The sequence below is a fragment of the Ambystoma mexicanum genome, chromosome 6p, assembly GCF_040938575.1.
Source record: "Ambystoma mexicanum isolate Mex_15411 chromosome 6p, UKY_AmexF1_1, whole genome shotgun sequence".
NCBI classification, from domain to species: domain Eukaryota; kingdom Metazoa; phylum Chordata; class Amphibia; order Caudata; family Ambystomatidae; genus Ambystoma; species Ambystoma mexicanum.
In genome coordinates this window covers 1,089,179,194-1,089,201,932 of record NC_090935.1, presented here as the reverse complement: position 1 = coordinate 1,089,201,932, position 22,739 = coordinate 1,089,179,194, and positions in this window count along the sequence as shown.

Below are 22,739 nucleotides of genomic sequence, written 5' to 3'. Positions count from 1 at the left end.
CGGAAGGAGAGGTGTACTTTGTAGATGGATCAGCATCAATTGACATGGATACAGGTGAACAACATGTGGGAATGGCGGTAATGAGATTAGAAGGCGAGTACGAGGTGCTAGTACAATATCGCCTGCCATTGCACTTTTCGGCCCAAGCAGCAGAACTTATCGCCCTAATTGAAGCATTACGTGCAGCTAAGGGATGCACAGTAACAATATACACAGATTCAGCCTGCATGACTACCACCGTACATGGTGGTCTGGCCCGGTGGGGGCGGAGAGGGTTTCGCAGGGCGGATGGGACTCCAGTACAACATGCCGAACTGTTAAAGGAATTAATTGAGGCACTGCAAGAACCTACAATGGTGGCAATCGTCAAGTGCCAAGCCCATACGTCTAATACAGATATTGTATCTTTGGGAAGCGCTGCAGCGGACGCTGCCACCAAGGAGGCGTCATATTTTCAAAAGGAAACTGCAGGTGAGTACCTATTGCAGCAACAAGCAAGTGAGGAACTACCAGAAGGGTACAATACCATGCCCATATCACAAATACTAGAGTTGCAGGAAGGAGCGAGTTATGAGAAAAAAGCATTGTGGGAAAAAAGGAGGTGCAGCCAGTCGGCAACAGACTTATTATGGCGCCAAAATAACACAGGTAAAGTAGTGATGCCCATTAAACTGATGGAGATCGCGTTCTCGATGAAACAAAAGCCTCAATCCTATACCAAGAAACTATATATATATATATATAGCACCACAATGATATACCTTCTGCACGTCCCCCTTGTCAAAAATCTACAAACACTGTAAGAATAGAAGAATGTGTTATTATGCGATAAAATGGTCACGATACTCAAACCTCCTCAGTTATGTACAAACACCCAGTGCCCCTGGCCTCCTATGTGCTTCTCTACGGGCAAAGAGAGTGATACCAAGTCCTTATGCCATGACTAACCTGATGCTGCTAGAGTGCAAAGGAACGCAAGCGCGACAGTATTGTGAGCTCATGTAAATTGCTTAAAGAGATACATAGAATGCAATCAAATATGAATGTAAGAGTTTAACGTGTATTACTGCTGTCAACCATATTGGTCTGTTGCTCCTGCGTGCTCCACCAAACCTAATGCTACCTCACGTATCGGGTTTACCATATAATGCAAGAGCTGCTATTTTTTGCAAATACTCACCCTGTAGTGATTAATAGAAATGTTGGAATAGTTAACATATTTGAAATGACTATGTAAAGGTGCAAAGAATGTAGACGTGTAACCCTTTAGAAAATCAATAAGCATTATACGAGTCCCTTTTGTTTTCAATATAATTTGCAGCATACAAGAAGAGTATCATCGTGGGCATATCCAAGGTCACTTCCCCTCCCTTCCCATTGAAGCCTGCCAGAGAAAGCAAAGGCCTGAGCTACACCGCCTCACCTCCCCCAATTCGGCTGGAGCCGCTTCATGCATTCATGTTCCCCCACAGCTCACATGGCCACAGCCAGCCACCTGAATTATTTACAGCCCAGCAGTAAAACATGGCCATAACCAAAGGACAGAGGTGCCCCCTCATAGGTCCCACGACCCACCAGTTCACCCCAGATTAATAGCGCTTGTAAAATAAGACACCTAATATTGCACCAACATTGTGTAAAAGCATCTGTCATTATTTCTAATGAGACCTAAAACTCGGACAGCTCACCCCGTGCCCCGAGACCCGACCCCATGACCCATGATACCTAGTCAACAGGAAAACAGTAACCATGTATTGATGTATCGTCAGAGTATTCCACCTAATGTGCATTCCTCCTGTGTTGTATTAACCTGTAGAATAACCTATTGTAGGATTTACAGGACAGCTGACATTGCAGTATTGAATGAATGGGGTGTGCCTGGCCATTAGGGCAGAAAGCCAAGAAAGACATCCATCAATGACACTGACCACGCCTGGCCTGACAGCACCTCCCGGATGAGCCCAGCTGACCTGCCCACCCGACGTTGGCACCCGGCGGTGTCCACCAACCACGAAGCGACGCATCACAGCTGCACATATAGTTAGTCGACGCCACCCAATCCCCATGAACATGTGCCCCCTATAGTGTGTAGGTTCTTATGACACTTTTTGTAAATACAAACGCCTGCCTTTGCGATTGTCAGGCAGAGCGCTCTCGGAGTTTGCAGAGTTCTTTGCATGCCCTATTTGACTTAGATAAAACTTCCATTAAGCTCACCCGCACTTGGTCCTAGCCTTATTCCCATTTTGGGAGAGTCCATTATTGCCTCTCATTGCGGGGAGGGTCGTGCTATTTTGGGGACGCTCGCCTTCACCCCTCAAACCCTCTGCGAACCCCTCCTGTTGTCAGTCACATTCTAGGGGCATTTGTTGCTTGACTGAATGATAAGCCGTTCCAGCGAGGGGAAGTTAGCTTGAGGAGTGCCAATTCGGGAGAGGTGAGTGGCTGCCAGACGGTTTAAAAAGGTTCAGGGGCCATGGTCTGCTTCACTGCCTTGGGGTTGTCTGGCTGAACAAAGGCAGCGTTCAGCGAGGGCTGATAGATGGTTTAGAAACTGATATTCATCCCTGGACCACTGGTTCCCCGGACATTGATTCGTCACAGAGTCTGTGCATTGTGTGTTTGAATGTGGAATGGAAGGAGCTCTGCCTGTTCTTTATAGTAGTCTTCATTCCTCCAAACTGCTGGGAGCGTAAGACTCTGTCCTGTTTCGCCAGCCGGCGGCATTCTTTGAGTGGATACACCAGCTGTATGCATCGAGAATCCATAATGCAAGTGTTGTGGCAGAAAACATGGGATATGTGCCACTGGCAATGGAACATGGTCTATGTGCATTTCATGCCGCTTACCTACCAGCGATGTGCTTGTAAAACTCCTCGCATATGGGACACTTTTTATTGCCACCTTTTATGTAGTGCTTCATGATGGATTTCTCCCACTTCTAAGCGCCTTAATAAAAGGTGCTATTATGAACTAATTGAATGGGCCATCTTGCAAGTATGAAGGACAGTTTTTCCCTTGCTGGTATTAAGACCTGTGTGCCGAGGATAAAACACCCACGTCCATTGCGTGAATGACTAACCTAGACAGAATCCGACTGGTCTCTAGGCACTTCGAGCATGTAATGTTATTAATGTACACTGGCCGTGTATAATGAATACTTCAGTGTAGAAGAGTTCCATAGAAAGCACGGCTGGGCTGCGTACACAGCTCCTAAACTCTGCAATGTCGTTCAGGAATTATGCAAAGTGCACGTGGAGCAGAGTCGGCTGCTGGGCTCATGTCGGCGCCCTGCCATGCACTAACAGCCCAGCTGCCCCCCCACCACCAGATGCCCCATTAGAAGCCAGAGCGCCCAGATGCCCTGCTGGACGCAGTGCCGATTCTTTCACGCTGTCCTTGCGAGTGCACATTGTTATTCTTGCCTCTCCCCCCCCCCCCTCCACCCCCCACCCCATGACCCCTCCCCCTGGGAGAGCCTCTTGATGTATCACTTCCTTGTGTTTGTTCAAAAGGAGCCGGGCTGGGGAAGCCAAGTTCAGACCTCATAAATACCTTGCCTTGGCCCAGCCAAAGGACGCATATCTGCACTGGGGTTGCCTTTAATGGGAGAGATGGCTTGGGCACAGAGATAGCTCGCAGGATTAAAGCCAGTGCTGCGCGAATAGCCGTATTGGCCACTCAGACCATTTCCTGTTTGCTTTCAACAGCATAAAGGAGTGGACACATTTGCAGTAGATGACGTGGTCTTCGCTGTGTCTACACTAGTCCATGATCGAAGTGCACCCCAGAATGCACAAGGAAGCTGCAAAAAAATCTTTACACTTTGTTGTACTTTATAGTCCAAATTGTATAAACGCCACCTGCCATGTGTGCATGCGCGCTGCATGTGCAATACCATGGCATGGAATGGACCTGCTTTCAGCTGGATTCCATAAGCATGCACGCAGCTTTTGTACGGTGGGGTGGTGGTGGGTTGGGTGCGATGGATGCAGTAATCCCACTCTGCCCTGCCCTTGCATGCAAATGAATGGCAATATAGAGTAGTGTTGAGGTGCCCACCACAGCAGTGATGGCACCCCGGAATAAGCGAGACACGCGCCAAATTGTAGTCTCTCATGGTCTCGCCCCGTGCTGGGACGTGGACCTCTTTTATCTACCACGTGACAGAGGGCACCACCTGATACGGATGGCGTCCTAGACCCAGTGGCGGCCTCAAATTTTGGGGGGCTGGATGGCAGTTTAGAAAGCTGGTAGTGAGACTGGCCATTACACTTATTGTGCTATAACACCCCCGCCCTGCCTGAGCCCAGAAGGCTGAGTAGATATTACGCCTTTCTTTGCCTTAAAAGATGAATCTTTCACCCCAAATCACCAGAGGCGTAGCCAGGATTGTTTAACAAGTGGGGTGTGCAAGTGCAACTAATATAGTGGGGCTCATCCTCTGCCCCTGCCAAGTGCGCAGGAGTGACCGAGCATAGTGAGGGAGCGCAAGACAATCAAAGGAGTTATGGGGAGAACTCCACCTGATATTTTAAAAATAATGGGTTAAAATAATGCATTTTACACAGTGCACTATGTGATAAATTAGGTAACAACCCACACATTTTTCAACAATGCACGGGAGCATTTTCCAAGGTATTTTTACAAGGCCTTTGCCCGCTGAATTCCAGTATTCAGCCAGTGTAAAAAAACATGTTCATATTGATTGTGCCCACACATGTCCATTCTGGTGCACCTACAGTATTCCCACGTAAGAACATATTTGCATTGCCCATAATGTCAGTAAATATACACTATAAGAATATATGTTCATGCCGGCTCTGCCAATATATGCCAGTATCCCACGTAAGAAGGTACTCCTGATGGCTTTGCCTTAATGTTATGTTATGTTATGTTATTTTGCATTTATATAGCGCCTTATATACCATTGGTATGGTCTGAAGGCGCTGGTAGGTTGAACGCCCTTGGGAACCGAAGTTCGGGTCAGTATAGAGAGAAGAGAGAGTCCAAAAAGTGCGTGTGCGCACCAGGTATGTGTGCAGCTGGTGCGGAATTCAAGTGGTAGCTGCTTCTTAGCGGTAGGTGTGGTGGTTGAGTGGTCAGGGGTATGTGTTCGCTCTGGCCATCTTTATCCAGGACGAGTGTGGCTGCGTTAGGCCTGAGGAGAACGCCTGGCTGGGGGGTGTGAAACCAGCAATGTTTACTTAGAGTGCTGTGGAGTGAGCGGGAGAATGTAGATATGAGAACAGTTATACCGAATGGTGTCATAGTATCTCTGTGTTCTAGTTGAGTGGTGGTGTAAGGGAGAGAGTAAGCGTGGGGTGTGGTATGATGTATGCTCTTCCAAATGTTCCCTGCATTCCAAAGCATATTATGTATGTTACGCAATTCAGCATACTCATCTGCTCTACAAATCCATCCGCTCCAAGCGTTCGTCCGCTCCCCACACTCATCATCTCCGTACACTCGTCCGCTCCCCAGACTCATCAGCACCACATACATTCTTGCACTCCATATACACTTATTCGCTCTACATACAAGATTACAATGCCAAATTTCATCAAGGCTGACTATGCATTTCGAATGTATGAAGTTGTTAAGCCTGCATGTATATGTTCTTTGTTATATAGCACTCCAGGTGTTATCATCACCAATGTACCTGTACTAGATAGCAGCTGCTTATAACCTAACATATGGCAGTAAAAAATCAAATCCACGCCACAGTAGGAAAACATGTCCTTGCTGGCTAGCCAGTGAAATAGCTCAGCAGGTTGAGAGCTCGCTGTTGCGATCTAAGTGTAATCTGCAGGTCACAGGTTAAAATCCTGGCAAGGCCAACTCAGCCTTTCATCCTGCTGTGGTTGATATGAGTACCAACTACAGTTCAGTGTTAATTGCATGTACGTATGTTCTCTGTACAGTGCTTTGGCGAAAGCGCAATATAAATATCATTATACAAACTCCCCCATTTAAGAACACTCATGTTGTATTTACCCCCTAACCCCAGTAGAAATATATGCCCCCCATGTAAGGACAGTTATGTAGTAATTTGTCTTTGACCATAACACCCATAAATAAAATGCCATGGCACAGTAATGAGACATGCCCTCCCCCATGTAATAACACTCAACATGTTGGCTTTGCACTTAATACAAGTGCAACATTTCCAGCCAGCCCCATTGTTGTACCTTCGCCCCACTCCAATTGAGACGAATCAACTGTACAGTTGGGACTACACCGTACAGTAATAATGTCTTATAGAGTTTACTTACAAAAAACACAAATTGCATAATAAAGCCACATGACAGCATGTAAATACGTATAGCAACATGTTAAGCCAAAAGAATATGATTGTGGCTTTAATGGTAAACTATAACTCCCAGAATGCAAGATAATTTCAAACTGAAAAATCTAGTTATCCCCATGGTACATTCAGTGATTTGGTGATTCTGGACCACACCTTCAGTGGCCTATGTAGATCTACGGAAGCATAATGGGCATTCGCAGACTCCAATGGCCTAATTATCAACCGCGAAAAAACACAGCTGATGGTTTTCAGCAACAGGATTGCTAGTCCGAGGTCGACTATCAAAGACTTCGAGATCTCTTATACTCCGCAGTATAAATACCTGGGTGTAGAATTTGATAAGGGAGATTATCCCTCTTGTAAACAAATGTGCGTTATTAGAGCTGCGCAGATTACGGCCATGGTGCATCGATTCACCACTGACTATGGGGGATATACAATGTGGGCTGCCTGACAGCTCTATACCCAGGTATTGGCAGCTATGATAACCTATGGTTTGGAGTCACTTTTATCTATTGATTTAAGGTGGCTACAGATCAGAGGGCAAATATTGGAGGACGATTTTAGGTCTCCCGGGTTGTATCCCAATGGCCATAATCAGGTTGGAGTTAGGCCTTATGTCATTTAAATCAATTGTGTTAAAAAAAACGGGCAGAACTGTATGTATATCACAATGAGTAATGATACCAATAACAGTCTGTTAAGGGCCATGAAACAGGAATCACTAAAAGAATCTACGACTTGTCAATTAAAAAAAAGCATGGAAACGCTCTTTGAGGAGATATGTTGGATACGGAGTAAGGGGAATGATATCATCAAAAAGAAACGCGCCCTTGTTAGGCGTGCTGAGCTATGGGACTGGCTTGAGAACTATGTTCATCTGAATAGTTTGGAAAAGTATAAATCTGGGTCCCATTTGCTATATACTTTTAAGAAGCTGTAGTTGTATCTAAACCTATCTCTGTCTCCAAGACTGAGACGCTTTATATTGCTTCTGAGATTGGACCATCTGCCGGTATTGTCAGATACGGGGACTGTATATCAAATACCATGGATTGATCGATGGTATCGTATATGTAAAAATAGGGACATCACAGACTGCTAAGCATTTATTATTTGAATGCCGATTTGTCTGAGTTGTATCTCAAATCGTATGGTAGATGTGTATATAATCAAGACACAATAAAAGATCTGGCATTTTGGCAACAGTGCATTAATACAAAGAATATGAAAGTGTATATTTCAATGTATAATGTCTGGCAAAAAATAGAGAGGATTGTGGGAATTACCATATAGAATCAGAAACAGGTCACCATTTCCAAAACAATAGAATAGTAAGGAGTTTATAAAACTTGTGAAACTGTGAATATATATTTTGAGAATATTGTATGTGTATATAATTCTTATTGATCATTGGATATTGATTAATTTGTGTGACTAATTAGATGATCTAGTGTTTAAATATTGCAAATGTATGTTTTAAAAAAATGTGGCATCTTATATTTTATATTATTCTGATGAAATGTATAACTGAATGTCTTTAATATTCATGTAATGTGAAAAGTTTACTTGTAAACTGAAACACAATAAATAATAATTCAGTGATTTAAGACATGAAATAAAAGAAGTTGTGTAATAAACAAAGATAGCTATGTGGGCTCATTCCCACTATCCCGTGTCAGCAGTTGCTGCAGCGCCAAAGATGTGACATGGAGCAGCAGCAGTGTGATGGGCTGGTGGTGGCCCGATCTAGCACTGACCTGGGCTGGTGGTGCTGCCGGGGCCGGCATTAGTGAGCCAAGAATTTTTGGGTCCTGGCACTTATCTTTTTTACAAATTAAGCACTGGGGGCTGCAATGGCAAGCAAGAAGCGCCCGTGGAGGAAGAGGTGGGTACAGGGGTTCTAGAGGGGACGGGTATGGGTACGGAGGGTAGGGAGGACAAGGCTCCAGAGGAGGAGGGAAACGAACATGTGGAACTGTGGGAGGTGGGGACATTTTTCAAGAGTGTCGAAGCCAACCCACGAACCCCTACCAAAATGTACAACAATATGGCCACCCCCACCTAGGAAGCCCACACGGGTTGCCTATGGGTGGTGGCAGGAGAGAAGAGCAACCTGATCCCAGGTACACAGATGAGCACCTCCACAAAACACACAGCAATATACGCAGTACCGAGAACACATGGCCCCGGTTCGTGGAAATCCCTTTGTCACAACAGCAAATGGCACCCCCGCACTTTTCAGAGGAACCGCAGTAGTGTCAGGCAATGTTTTTGACCATGGGGAAGACACAAGATACTCAGCATAGGGCAGCAAACAGAGAACGCTTGCGTGTGCAGTACTATCGACCACCCTCAACGCAGCTGGTGGGGGCTGAGATAGGGAACAAACAGTTAATTTTTATGGTAGACTCGGGAGCAGAAAACTCATGCCTATGAGAAGGCAGGTTCCTGTTGTCTAATCATAAAATGGAGATGCAGGGGTTTTCTGGGGCGGTGGTCGAGATTCATATACAGAAGAATTGGAGGTAACAGTGGGGGGAAAAACAGTTTGACCACCCCTACTGTATTACAAAGACTCGCCAATAAATTTGCTGGGGAGGGACCTCCTTAGCAAGCTCAATATGACTATCCCATTTACAGAGAGAGGGATAGTGTGCTTAACTCCTAGGATATGTGCAATGCTAGTGATACACACACAAGCCACGGCACAACAGGTGCGTGGAATACCTGTAGATCCAGACATGTTCATACAAGGGTTAAAGGCCTTGGCGTGAGTTGTGCCCGAGTTAAAACGCCAGGAATGGAGAGTGCCATCAGAATTAGTGTTTCATCCCACAGCACGCCCTGAGATAGTGCCAGGGTCGGTGGTATCCCTAGACTTACATGGGGTACAGGTATCATCTCAAAGCATAGCAGTGAATGGACTACACATACATGGATGTGAATGGCGAACAGTGCTGTGCATAAATGCTAACACAGCCTTGCAAGATTTGTCTCACAAGGAGCTTTTCACTGACTCGGACAGTGATGGGGAAATAATAATGGAGATAGCAATTCCCGGTGACATAATGATTCAATGAAGACATGCAACATGTACCAGCACCATTGTGGACAACTGGCCCACATGACATGGGATTGTTGCGAGAGGTGACACCTGTAAAAATAAAACTCAAGCCAGGGGCATTATTGCCCTGGGTAAAACAGTACCCCCTATCACGAGAGGCAGAAGGAATAAAAGAAACAATACACTGCTACAACAAGGGATCATAGTACCTTCAAATTCTCCCTGTAACACTTGTATCTATCCGATCAAAAAGGCAAAGGGAGGGGCTTGGAGGATGATACAGGATCTATACCCCCTCAATGACGTCATACAAAAAGAGTTCTCACTTGTCCCAAACCCTGCATCAATATTATGTAGCATACCCAAAGACGCATCATGTTTTACAGTGGTGGATTTGAAAAACGCATTTTCTCTGTACCACTGGATCCTGAATCACAGTACCTAACAGCATTTACCCTGGGGGGAAAAGATACGAGTATTGTAGATTATCCCGGGGATACTGTGAAAGCCCAAGCATATTTAACAGTATACTGCATGAAGATCCTGGAAATATTGACACAAAAAGCACAATCATTCAGTACGTAGACGATCTCTTGATTTGTGGAAAAGATGAAGGAGTGTAGACAGGATTCAGTAACACTATTGACTCTACTAGCACACAAGGGCTACAAGGTGGACAAACAAAAATTGCAGTATTGCTTGACAGAAGTATTGTATTTGGGTCAACTAATATCAAAAGAAGGCAAATGAATGATACCTGACAGGGTAGCAGCTGTACGAGCAGTAAGGGAACCCAGAACAGTGACGGAGATGCAAAAATTTCTTGGCATGTGCAATTATTGCAGTGCCTGGATATCGGAATATGCACCATGCACGAAACCTCTCCTACACACACTAAAAGAAGCACAAAGGGAAAAAGCAGCAGTACAATGGACACAAGAAATGCACATTGCTTTTAACACATTGAGTTGATATCGACAGCACCGGTCCTAGCAATGCCTGATTATGAGCCAAATTCTATTTATTTTCCCATTGTGATGGAACACTCTAGCGTACTACAATGGTACACTAGATGCAGTGATGCAGAGATACTACGCTTGCAAACAAGCTCTCGCAGCCGCAGCGTTCACCATTGAAAAAAGTGCAACAATTGTGATGGGATGTTCCGTAACTCTATACGTGGAGCATTCACTATTTGCCATACTTGAAATGTCAAAAAGTACATTAACACAGAGAGCCACAGCCTATGAAATAATTTTATCAAGTGCAAACATACACATAGTGTGGTGTAAAACAGTGAACCCAGCCACATTTCTCACAGAAGCATGCACAGTGGAAGATATGGAAATTCACGATTGTGCCACGTACAGGGGGGAAGATGATGGTACACCGACAGCAAATGAAGATGCACTGACTGAAGAAGTATATTTTGTAGATGATCAGCATCAATAAATTGTGAAACAGGAGAAAAACATAGGGGCGGCAGTTGTACGATTCGAGTAAGGAGAATATGAAGTGATTATACAAAAGAGGTTACCCGCCCATTTTTCAGCACAAGCAGCCAAACTAGTGGCGCTAATTAAAGCATTGCACTCAGCCAAAGGAAGTGCAGTAACCATATACACTGACTGCATACATGACCACAACAGTACATGGGGGATTGGCCCGATGGGGAAGGAGAGGATTGAGAAGAGCAGATGGGTCCCCTGTGCAGCATGCAGAATTGCTTGCAGAATTAATAGAGACACTAAAGGAGCCAACAGTTGTAGCACTGGTAAAATGTCAAGCCCACCCAAACAGTCTTACGTAGCAAAAGAAATAACAGGTGAGTACATACTGCAAAGGCATGTGGAGGAAGAGCAAAAGGAAGGATTCAACTCCATGCCAGTCTCACAAGTTGCAGCAGGATGCGCCAGAGGAAGAAAAGGAACTGTGGTTAAAGATAGGGTGTAGTCAATCATCCACTGACCTTCTCTGGCGACAGAACACAGGTAACGTAGTAATGACACAGAAACTACTAGAAATAGCGTTCCAGCAGCTTCACTTCCAAGCCCACAATGCTAAACAACATATTACAGCAGTCATTAAGGAAAATTGCTTCGTGCCAGGGCTACAAGAAGAGATATCCAAAATGGTGATAGAGTGTACCACATGTCAAAGCTATAATTCAGGAATAACATTGAGAACATTATGAGGAACATTGCCTAAGCAATTTGGACCCTTTCGAGAACTACATATAGACTATGCAGACATGGGCGAAAGGTGTAATGGATCGCGATACTTGATAGTGGTAGTGTGTCCCTTTTTAAGGCGGGTGGAAGCAGGCCCCTGCGCCCACCCAGATGCAAAGTGTGCAGCCAAGTTCCTAGTGAGGGAGGTCTTTTCCCGCTGGGGGATATGCAATGTCATACGTTCTGACAACGGAACGCATGTAGTCAATGACCTGTGTAAAGCAGTGACAACAATGCTGGGCATCAAACACAAATTATGCACGATTTATCACCTGCAATCAAATGGCGTTGTTGAGAAAATAAACAGACTCGTTAAAAGTAGGCTGTCAAAACTATGTCACACTTTGAAGAAAAATTGGGTATATTGTTTACCACAGGCCCTTTTTGAATTGAGGAACCAACCCAGTAAGGACCACCACGAGATAGTGACAGGTAGACGCATTCACACAGTGCACTCCCCATTACAAAGACAATCGGATACACATAGAAGTGCAACAGTGTTGGGGAAGAGTTCCACGAATATTTGAAACAACTCACAAAAGCAGCAGGTATGATTGCAAAACAGCTAGCACCCCCTTTACTCAAGTAACAGCGAGTGACACGGTAACCCCAGCCACAGATGGCCCAAGCTGCCAGCTTATGCCAGGAGAGATGGTGTATGTCAGAAGCTTTGTACGTCGGTAGAATGAACCCAGATTCCATGGTCCATATGAAGTAGTGTAGTGCACGCCTACAGCAGTGAAGGTGAAGGGCCTGAGATATTGGATTAATTTGTCCAACGTACGCAAAGCATATGACAGTGTAGGGCAAAATGAAGGAGGAAACCGGTCAGAAGGAGAAACACAAACGTAAAAAAGAGAAACAGACAGAATTGATAGGTATCTGAAACAAACGAAGGGAGGAAAATGATAATGAACATGATAAAACAGTATGTAAATGTATTATAAATGACAAATGTGAAGAAAGGAGAATAAATATGCATTTGAATAGTAGTTGCACTCAAATGATCGTGATGGTAGGGAGTATCTCTTTCTCTCTCTCTCTCTCATATTGGCTCTCTAAATTTAACAATGATGTTTATGAAGAGAAACAAGAATATTAATTAGGAGTAAAAATGAAAAATATAAAGAGCTTTGAGTGACAGTTATAATGGAAAAAGTAGTTAAATGAATGTATGCTTAACACGCTTTTATATCTAATTCTGTAGGAATAAACGGAGGGGGCCCCCAATGTGAACAACAGTAGATTAGATAGTAATAGGAATAGAGAATTTTATCTAAGACAGTATTCCTATGAGTGTGGTTTATTTTTCTGTGCAGTGATTTTCTTTTCAATGTTGTTCGGCCTAGTGGTGTATTGGGCCATAGCATTCATATCTCTAGATCTGAATGGGGGGGGGGGTGAAATTGGTGAAACAGGGGTCCCATCTTATATGGGTTGGATTTAACCCCTTAAGTGCCAAGGACGAGGTATCTTGTCCTTGGAATTCTCTCCAGGGTGCCAAGGACGAGATAGCTCGTTCTATTTGACACTCCGTTTTGAGCGATCCTTGTAAAGCAGGGATCGTTCAAAACTGTAATCCAACCCCCTGGCTATGTGAGGCGGAGGTCCCCCCTCACTGCCAGTGTGCTGGATTACCTTCAGGTTCACGTCGGCGTGCGTAAAGCACGCAGATGTGAAAGTAATTTTCACCGCAGCAGCCATTTCGGGCTGCTGCAGTAAAAATAGAAGGCGAGTCTTCACCTTTCTCCCCCTCGATCTCCGGCTGTATTTCAAGCTGGAGATCGAGGGAGGTGTTGTTGGAAAGGGGAGATTCTCCCCTTTCCAACGACACCCTTTGTGGTAGCATTGCTGGGCACAGAATGGTGCGCAGAGTGCTCGATCCGCGCTCAGCAATGCCACTGGACCATCAGGGATACGTTTTTGACGTGGGGGGGAGAGAGGGGCTGCTTACAGTAAGCAGCCCTCTCCCGCCTGGCCCCAAAGCATGGGGGCACATGTGTGGTGGAACGCATTTTAGGGGGCGCTGTGGGGCACCCCAAAGGGTCGGAGAATTTTCTAATGGGATGGGACGTTGACCCCCACCCCACCCGCAATGGAGTGGGTGCCATGTCATGCCGCCCTCCCTGGGATCAGATATCTGCTCCTAGGAAGGGACGCCTGAGCCCAGGGAAGAGTGCAGGACAGCACCCCCTTATCTGCCCCCGGGGAGGGCTACATGAGATGCGCTGCTCCTCCAATTGGGGTGGGGGTGGAGAGGTGCACCCCCTTCACATTCGAAAATTCCCCAGCGGTGTAGGGGGCCCCTCAGCCCCCGCTAAAGGGCAGCCTGCCATTTTGAATTATTTTCTTTGTTTACTAAACCTTCCTTGGCACAGAGGGGCACATTGGTGTGCCAATCTGGGCCTGGGGTGCCCAAACCTTACTGCCCCACCCACTGGGGAGCCTTTCCCACAATTTGTGGGGGCCCTCCCCCCTGCCCCAAATGGAGGGGGGTGTACCTCACGGAGTCATTTGTAGGAGGCCCATGGAGGCCTGCGTGAGGTGCCCCCGCCACCCGTTTGGGGTCAGGGGGGAGGGGGTCCCCAACAATGGTGGGACAGGCCCCCCAGTGGGTGGGGCAGTAAGGTTTGAACACCCCGGGGCCAGATTGGCACATCAATGTGCCCCTCTGCGCCAAGGGGAGTTGGGTTACCAAAGGAAAAAAGTGAAAATGGTGGAACGCATTTTAGAGGGTGCTGTGGGGCACCCCAAGGGGACAGGAATTTTCTAATGGAATGGGGCATTGACCCCCCCCACCCGCAACAGAGTGGGTGCCATGTCATGCAGCCCTCCCTGGGACCAGATATCTGCTCCTAGGAAAGGACGCCTGAGCCCAGGGAGGAGTGCAGGACAGCCCCCCCTTATATACCCCCGGAGAAGGCTACATGTGGTGCGCCGCCCCTCCTTCACATTAGAAAATTCCCCAGCGGTGTAGGGGGCCTCTAAGCCCCCGCTAAAGGGCAGCCTGCCATTTAGCATTATTTTCTTTGTTTACTAAACTTGCCTTGGCGCAGAGGGGCACATTGGTGTGCCAATCTGGCCCCGGGGTGCCTAAACCTTACTGCCCCACCCACTGGGGGGGCCTGTCCCACAATTTCTGGGGGCCCCCCTCACCCAAAATAGGTGGCAGGAGTACCTCTTGGAGGCCTGCCTGGAGGCTATTTGCCCGTAGGAAGGGGCAAATGGGGTTTCACTGGTGGGTGAGGTTCAGTAGACCACCAGGGATTGCTTGCAAGGGGAGGGGCATGTTTGAAAATTATTTGTTTTTGCTGGTGTGACCGTAGGTAACACATGTTTTTGTTTTGTTTACAGCTTTTTCTACACGAGCAGCTGCAACGTTATGTGAGTACTGTTTTTTTATTATTCTATGGTTACGGCCCACTATCAGTGGGTGGGTGAGACTGGGGATGGATTGTTGGTGGTGTGGGTAGGAATGGGCTGTCTGGGCAGATATGTTGGTGGGCTGTGACACAATTGCAGGGACAGGCCACAAATTGCCCCCCATGCCAGAAGAGCATTGATGTATCCCTGGGAGCGGATCCCTCCCATGTGGGTTGTCCGTCTGCAAGCCCAGGCTCCACCTCTGGCTGTGCTATGTTACAGATGTCACCCCCGGGAGGAATGGGGATCCTGCCGGGGCTCCCTGGAGCTGCTGCTGTGCTTAGGGGACGTACACCCACATGGTACATGGATGTCCAAGGCCAGGGACATCACCTCCAACCTTCCTGGAGTTGCGGCTGGGCTGCATTACAGCTTTTCCCTTCAGGGAGGTATTGGCACACTGCTGGGACTCCCTGCTGGGGAGAAGCTGTAACACAGGGCAGCCAGGACTCCAGCAAAGTCGACGGTAATATCCCTGGCCTTGGGCACCCTTATCCCATGTGGGTCTTTGCCGGGGGTTCTGGGTAATAAATTCTGGGCCGATTTGCGTAAGTCAGACCTCTGTGGATTCCCACGGGTGTCTTCTTTTTGGAAATGCATGGGGTTCCCCGTTTTCCTTGCTGGCTTCGATACCCTAGACCCAAATCTGTAGGTTGCCCACATAAACAAAATGTGCTGTGCCGAAAGGCTTGGGGTTACCAGTGGGTTACCCTTTTCCTTTTGCGCCCGGTAGGTGCACCCACACATGTGAGGTACCATTTTCATCGGGACACCTGTGGGAACGGCGGACGGTAGGCCATGTGTTGGTGGCGGCATGTTTCAGTGGGTGAGCTGAGTGAAATGTGCGTAAAATGGGGTTTTTTCGCCTAATTTCAGACTGCCAGGGTTTCTGGGTAATTAATTCTGGGCCAATTTGCACAAGTCAGACCTCTGAAGATTCCCACGGGTGTCCTCTTTTCGGAAATGCATGGGGTTCCCTGTTTTCCTTGGTGGCTTGGACACCCGAGGCCCATATCTGTATGGTGTGCCCGTCTGGAAAAAGTGTGAAATTTACCCGTCAGGACAGACTTAGGGGTAGGGGTCTTTTAGGCTTTCCCCTTGGCGCCCAGGTAGGTGCACCCACACATGTGATGTACTGTTTTCATTGGGACACCTGTGGGAATGTGGGACGGTAGGCCATGTGTTGGTGGCGGTGTGTTTCGGTAGGTGAGCCGAGTGAAATGTGTGGAAAATGCGTTTTTTTCACCAGATTTCGGACTTTGCCGGGGTTTCTGGGTAATAAATTCTGGGCCGATATGCGCAAGTCAGACTTCTGCGGATTCCCATGAGTGTCCCCTTTTCAGAAATGCATGGGGTTCCCTGTTTCCCCTGGTGGCTTAGACACCCGAGGCCCATATCTGTATGGTGTGCCCGTCTGGAAAAATCGTGAAATTCAGATGTCGGAAAAGACTTTGGGTTAGGGGTGTGTTCAGCTTTCCCCTTGGCGCCCAGGTAGGTGCACCCACACATGTGAGGTACCATTTTCATCAGGACATGTGTGGAAACGCGGGAAGGTATGACATTTGTTTTATCTGTACGGTTTTCATAACGTTTTGACCCATTTGCTGGTGCCCTTTGTCACACAACCCTTTCATTTCCCAAATGTGCCCTACATTTAGTCGCCGCTTTAGGCGCCATACACTTTCGTAACCTGCTCAAGTTACCTACCCTTGAAAAGGTCTGCCTGTGCTCTTTCAAAAAATGTATGCTTGCCGTTCCTCACCACATTGGATTTCCTGATTTACACATGCTAAGTACGCCTGTTCAGGCCGTAAGAATAAAACTCCTGTGTACCATGGCTCAGTGTTTGGCTTCTGGTATTGTTTGTTTTGTGAAACACTACAAAAAATGTGTACTTTCCTAACTGCAAGGGTCGGCGGAATGTAGCGGAGCATTGCTTTTCCCGAAAATTCATAGAAGCCATTGCCATACCAAGCAAGCCATGTCCACCACATACCTTTTTTTCTGTCATTTTCCGCTTTTCCCTCAATGTATGGCATTTTCCCCTACCTAGTTGTTGCCCGACCTATGCAAATCACCCCTTCCTAAACTTGGAATTTTGTCTACTCTTCAGAAATGTATGCCTTTCTGTTCTCCAATTCGGCTTTCCTACCCTTTTCTTCCATTCCGTCCATGCATGTCCAATTGGCAAAAATTGCCAACATTGCCTACCTCTCACAAAACGGTTGATAACCACATCAAAATAATGGTTTTTCGTTTTCACTCAACCTGTTCCTGAAAGCCAGGAAATCGGGGAATTCAGCACAGCAAACCATTTGTTCTTAGCTTTTACAAGGAAAAAACCACAGGCTTCTTTGTACATCATTTTATTCACATTTTTTGACAAACACAAAATGTGCGCCCTTTTTGGTTATTTTCTCTCACCCCCCTAACAGCAACACCTAGGAGTCCTGGGTGGTGTTATGACTGCCTACATGTGGGAAAAAAGAAACAAAACAAAAAAAAGTTACAAGGCATTGAATGGCCACATGCCGAAATCACCAAAAAAGGCCTTGGCGGACCCATAGAAATGGATCACACAATGACAATCATACATGCAAATCCTACTACGCGTTATAATGAATCAGAGTTCAGTATTTACGAGATGAACGACCCGGACCCCTCTGAATTACCCTGGTTATATGATGATCCCAATCCAACTCTATCATTTACACCAGACATAGCTGAGCAACACACACCATACCCTGAGGGTGCGAAACACAGCGATGAAAATACTGTTGAGAGGTACATTGCTCTATATAACGAGTGGGAGGAAAGGGGTGGCAGGTGGAACATTCTCAATCCAACATGACAAAAGAAAAGCTTTGGGATGCCCGAGAGGGAATAGAAGGAGGAAAAGGGGGGAGGGACGGAAGAGATATGAGTATCACGGGCTGGGACTGGACACAATAGAAGACCCACAACACCCACACCAGTCTAACAAATGGTACGTAGACATGAGCACCACCGCAAAACAGACAACTAATAAGAGCTGCTATATGTGCTCTCTGATACCCCATGCCTCGGGTACTCCTAAAGTGCTGTTACCACAAGAGTCACCTGTTGCAGAGGCACAGTGTCTCCTTCATCTTGCACTATGAAAAATAAAAAATACTTTAAGCACACACGGTCTAATTTGAAATACTGCAAAACGAGAAGACGTGCAACGCAAAACCGCAAGGAGTAATATGCCTGAAAGAACCTTTCCTGGTGATCAAAGGAACATTATATTCGGACAATAAGTGGCAAGAAGAGCAAATAACATGCAAAGCAGAGGCATTGCGAGGACTATCAGATGAAAAATTGCAGTGGATCCATAGAACATGCGCCCCGATATGGACTCAACACATTACGAAACTCACGTGGGTGACGGCCCTCGAAAAGCCATTCAAACTGCAGAAGGAAATATTCTATGAGCTGTGCTTCCACGGAGAGGGAAAAGTAAATCTGGGAGCAAACAAGAACTGTAGCAAAACACTCATCATCCCAGACATGAAAAAAAGAACGGCTGCATTAATGGACACTTACTGGGTTTGCGGCAAACAGGCGTACCTACACATTCCACAGTCATGGAGGGGCACGTGCTCTCTGGCAACGCTGCATTCCGCTGTGATGGTGATACCCGAAAGCGATATCCAAAGAGGGAGGTGGCCATCTACAATGAAAAATCTGGAGCCCCTGCCAACAACTGAAGATACTCCCGTGTATGCCCTTTCCGAGGAGAAGCTACAGAGCACAATCTCACGAAAAAGAAGATCTAACTATATCTCCAAGGCATCTTCCAAACCTTTGGCACAGATTCCCGATCGGTTCCAACTGTTCAATTCCGCTGCAATGTTCTTTGCTTCCCTTGTTCCAAGCATCCACGCGTGGGCCAACGCAAAATGGCTGCAAATAACGTGCTGGGAACTGATCCAATTGGCCAACGACACAGAAGATAATGTGCTAAAGGTGGAGCTAAGGGCCCTACGGTTGATGACGATGCAGAACAGGTATGTCATAGACATGTTGACAGCTATGGATGGAGGTGTTTGCTGAAAAATCGTGAGCGCATGTTGCACACTCGTACCCTCTGCATATGCGGACAATGGAACTCTTTCACATGTCATAGCAGCTGTGCACAACCGTGGCGAGCGTATGAAGGAAGAAAAAGGAGTGCAGCCCAGCACTTGGTTCGACAACATGTTCTCGTGGGTACCGTCCTGGCTCGGAATGACTGTCAAACTGTTAATACCCATCATCGCTTTTCTGCATTTGATGTTGTGTGTGCCAATTAGGCTTTAGGTGCTGCGCAAATGCTGTACCTAACAGTGCAATGATGATGGTGACAATGGGCAGTGCAAAAGGAGTGCTACAGATGACACACGAGGCACAAGTACAAACAGCAGATGACTCAGAGCCAAAATATAGAATGAAGACTATATACAATACAGGGTACATTGTAGACAGGTTATATCACTCAACAATAAAAGAGCCACGTGAATTAGTATGGTATGACGAGGTATGGGTCGACCTGGAGGGGAATGGGGGTTGTATTTACATGACCTGCACCCCAGATGAATATGCTAGGGCGGGAGAAATCCTGAGGCCAGTGTGCAGAGCATGGATGCCACAAAAGGGAACACCCGTATGGGATGAGGCAGTAGCAGAGGAAGAAGAGTGTTAAAGGCTGGGTGAATTACAATATTTGTTACTTAAGTAACAAAAGGGGGAATGTCTCATGGGATTTTGACGGCACTGGTCAATTTGGCACCGTTGGCGCAGTATGCACTTGAGCAGTATACACCCTACCAAGATGGCGGCTTGGACTTCGAGGAACGGTTCAGTCTTGCGGTTGTCAAGAAGTAACTCGACTCCTCCCCTTTCTCGGGCAGCAGTACTTCTGGACCCTGAACCAGCACCAAAGTGCATTGCTACGAATTTCTCCAGCTACGCTTTGTGATTTTCTTGATCGTTAGTTACCAGAGTATTGTTCTTTTCATTCTAATTTCCCTCGTAACTAACCTCTGTTCTATCCCTTTGTAAGCAGCAACTCCATTTCTCCCGAACCTCTGAGAATTTCGGAGCATAGTCCGTGCAAAGACCACTCAGCTCTTTCGCACAGTAATTCTTGAATCTCCCTTCTGTAACATTCTTTCCCTACCGCCGGCTTCCTTTTACTTCTACCTGTACTATCTTAACAGAAAATGCGCATACAACTCCCCCGGGACTACAACTCCCAACAACCCTTGCGATACACTGTAAGCAGATACTAACGGAGCTACACATCAGCCACGTTTGTTGCTCGGTAGTTGTTAAATCCCCACAAACGTGATTTGGGCCATTAGACTCCTTTTCTCCTAATTCTTATTTTCCTTCTTTAGCACAAACCTCTGGCTACACATAAAACTCTGCTCACCTCCAATCAAGTTGGAATCTCCCTCGTCTGTGTACAGCCTTTGTCCGATTAGAACTCTACTAATCGGAATCCCAGGTACTTTTGGCAATCCCATTGCTCTCTTCTTTCATCACTACCATTTCCTGCAATCTCCGTTAACACAATTCCTTTCCATCGGCAGCCCGCCTTCGAATACCTGAAAACAGCCTCTGCAGCTTCTATCCATTCGAGGAACATCAGCAGGTCGGGAACACCTCGCTCTCCAGCCACGCAGTGTTTTTTCCCCCCACAAGGGTTTCCCTGGCACCTTCACTCCCCACCTGTTCCACCTGGCGGGCAAGGGAGGGGTTAGGTGAGTCCTCACTTTCCTCATAGGATTTCCGAAGACAAGGTAGGGATTGTACTGTTGATTCATGTTTTAGCCTGTAACCAATGCATCACTACCCTTGCTACTAGATATATATCTAAGTCTTTCTTAGGGGATAAACAAGAGATAACAGATAGCAACACCCAAATAAAAAAAGACTTAGGTGGCAACGGAGGTGGTATCATTCAGTGAAAACATGGAACAACAAGTACAACAGTTGATTACAGCGGTCCAATCACTGTCAGCAGAAGTGCAACAGTTAAGAAAGGAAAATAGTGCACTACGACAACAAACAAATAGAGCAGCACACAGTTCAGAAGTCCCTCCGGGACCTCTCCCATCAGGTAGATTTGATGGAAACCCCCACTTGCTTAAAGAATTTCTAGAGTCCTGTACAGTACAGTTCACATTTAAAACCGCCTTTTTCCGAACGGACCAGACAAAGTAGGGCATATGATATCCCAAACGACAGGAGCCGCGCTAGCCTGGGCAACTCCTCTAGTGGTTAATAACAACCCTATATTAGATTCTTGTTTGGCCTTCTGCAACAGTGTTAAGAGTATGTTTGGCCGACAAGAAATAGTGATTGCCTCTCAAGAGTGATTAATGGACCTTAAACAAGGCAGCATGGACATAATCTTGTATGTCACTAAGTTTAAACAGTATGCGGCAGACACTTCATGGGCTGATGATGCTCTGATGACTATCTTTCGACGCGGTCTTTCAGAAGAGTTGAAGGACGAAGTGTCCCGAGTACCCCGCCCTCACAACATGTCCGAACTCATTGCACTGGTCATGCAATTGGATTATCGCTTACAGGAGAGGAACCGTGAAAAGAGAAAGAGCCGAAGTTCTCGACCGTTTGTAGAAAGCTTTCCTAAGTCAGTTTCGTCTGAAGAACCGATGCAGCTCGGAGCGACTCGAGGTACATTGACGGAAGAAGAACGAATGCGAAGAAAGTCGTTCGGGTTGTGCATGTATTGCGGGGCGGATACTCACACCGTTAAGGAATGCCCTAAAACTCCCCCTAGAAAGGTGGGAAACGCCAGGGCCCTGCCGTAAAGGGAACAACGGTACGGAGTGCAGTCGCAACTTTTAGTTCCCTAACAGACACCATTTCCTCCTCACGCCCAGCCACTTCTGATCACTCCATGATTGTACTTAGAATCACTCTCTCATGGAACAACCTACATATCGAACATGTCCCAGCTCTCATAGATAGCGGTGTTGCCGGCAACTTTATTGATGATCTCTATCCATCAACATAGTATTCCGCGTACAGCAAAACCATCGGCGATCCCTGTAAAGAGTGTAGATGGCAGTCCACTCACTTCAGGACCCATCAAGGATCATACAGATTCCTTGATCATCTCCATTAACACTCATCATGAAGCTCTGGAGCTAGACATAAGAACTGCACAATGATCTCGGACTACCGTGGCTAAGGACTCCTAATCCTTATATCAAATGGACTGCAGGGACACTCTTTTTAGGATCGGAATACTGCGTCCATAATTGTTTAGATCAAAACAAAACTAACCTACATCACCGAACGCACAAGAACAAGTAAGAGGGGGACCACCAAGCTCCATGAGATAACAACAATACCCCCCCGAGTATCAGAAATATCATCTGGTCTTCTCACAAGCAGAATTCACCGAGTTACCCCCTCATCGTAGAGAGGATTGTGCGATTGATCTAATCCCGGACAGTCCTCTCCCGTTCGGGAGAATGTACATCTTGTCCACAAAGGAAAAGGAAGTGTTAAGGGAATACTTACACCTCAACCTAAGGAATGGTTTAATTATGGAGTCCACATCACCTGCTGCAGCCTCTCTTTTTTTCATACCAAAGAACACCACAGAGCTTCGTCCCTGTATAGACTTCAGAGGACTCAACAAGATTACAATCCCTGACAAATATCC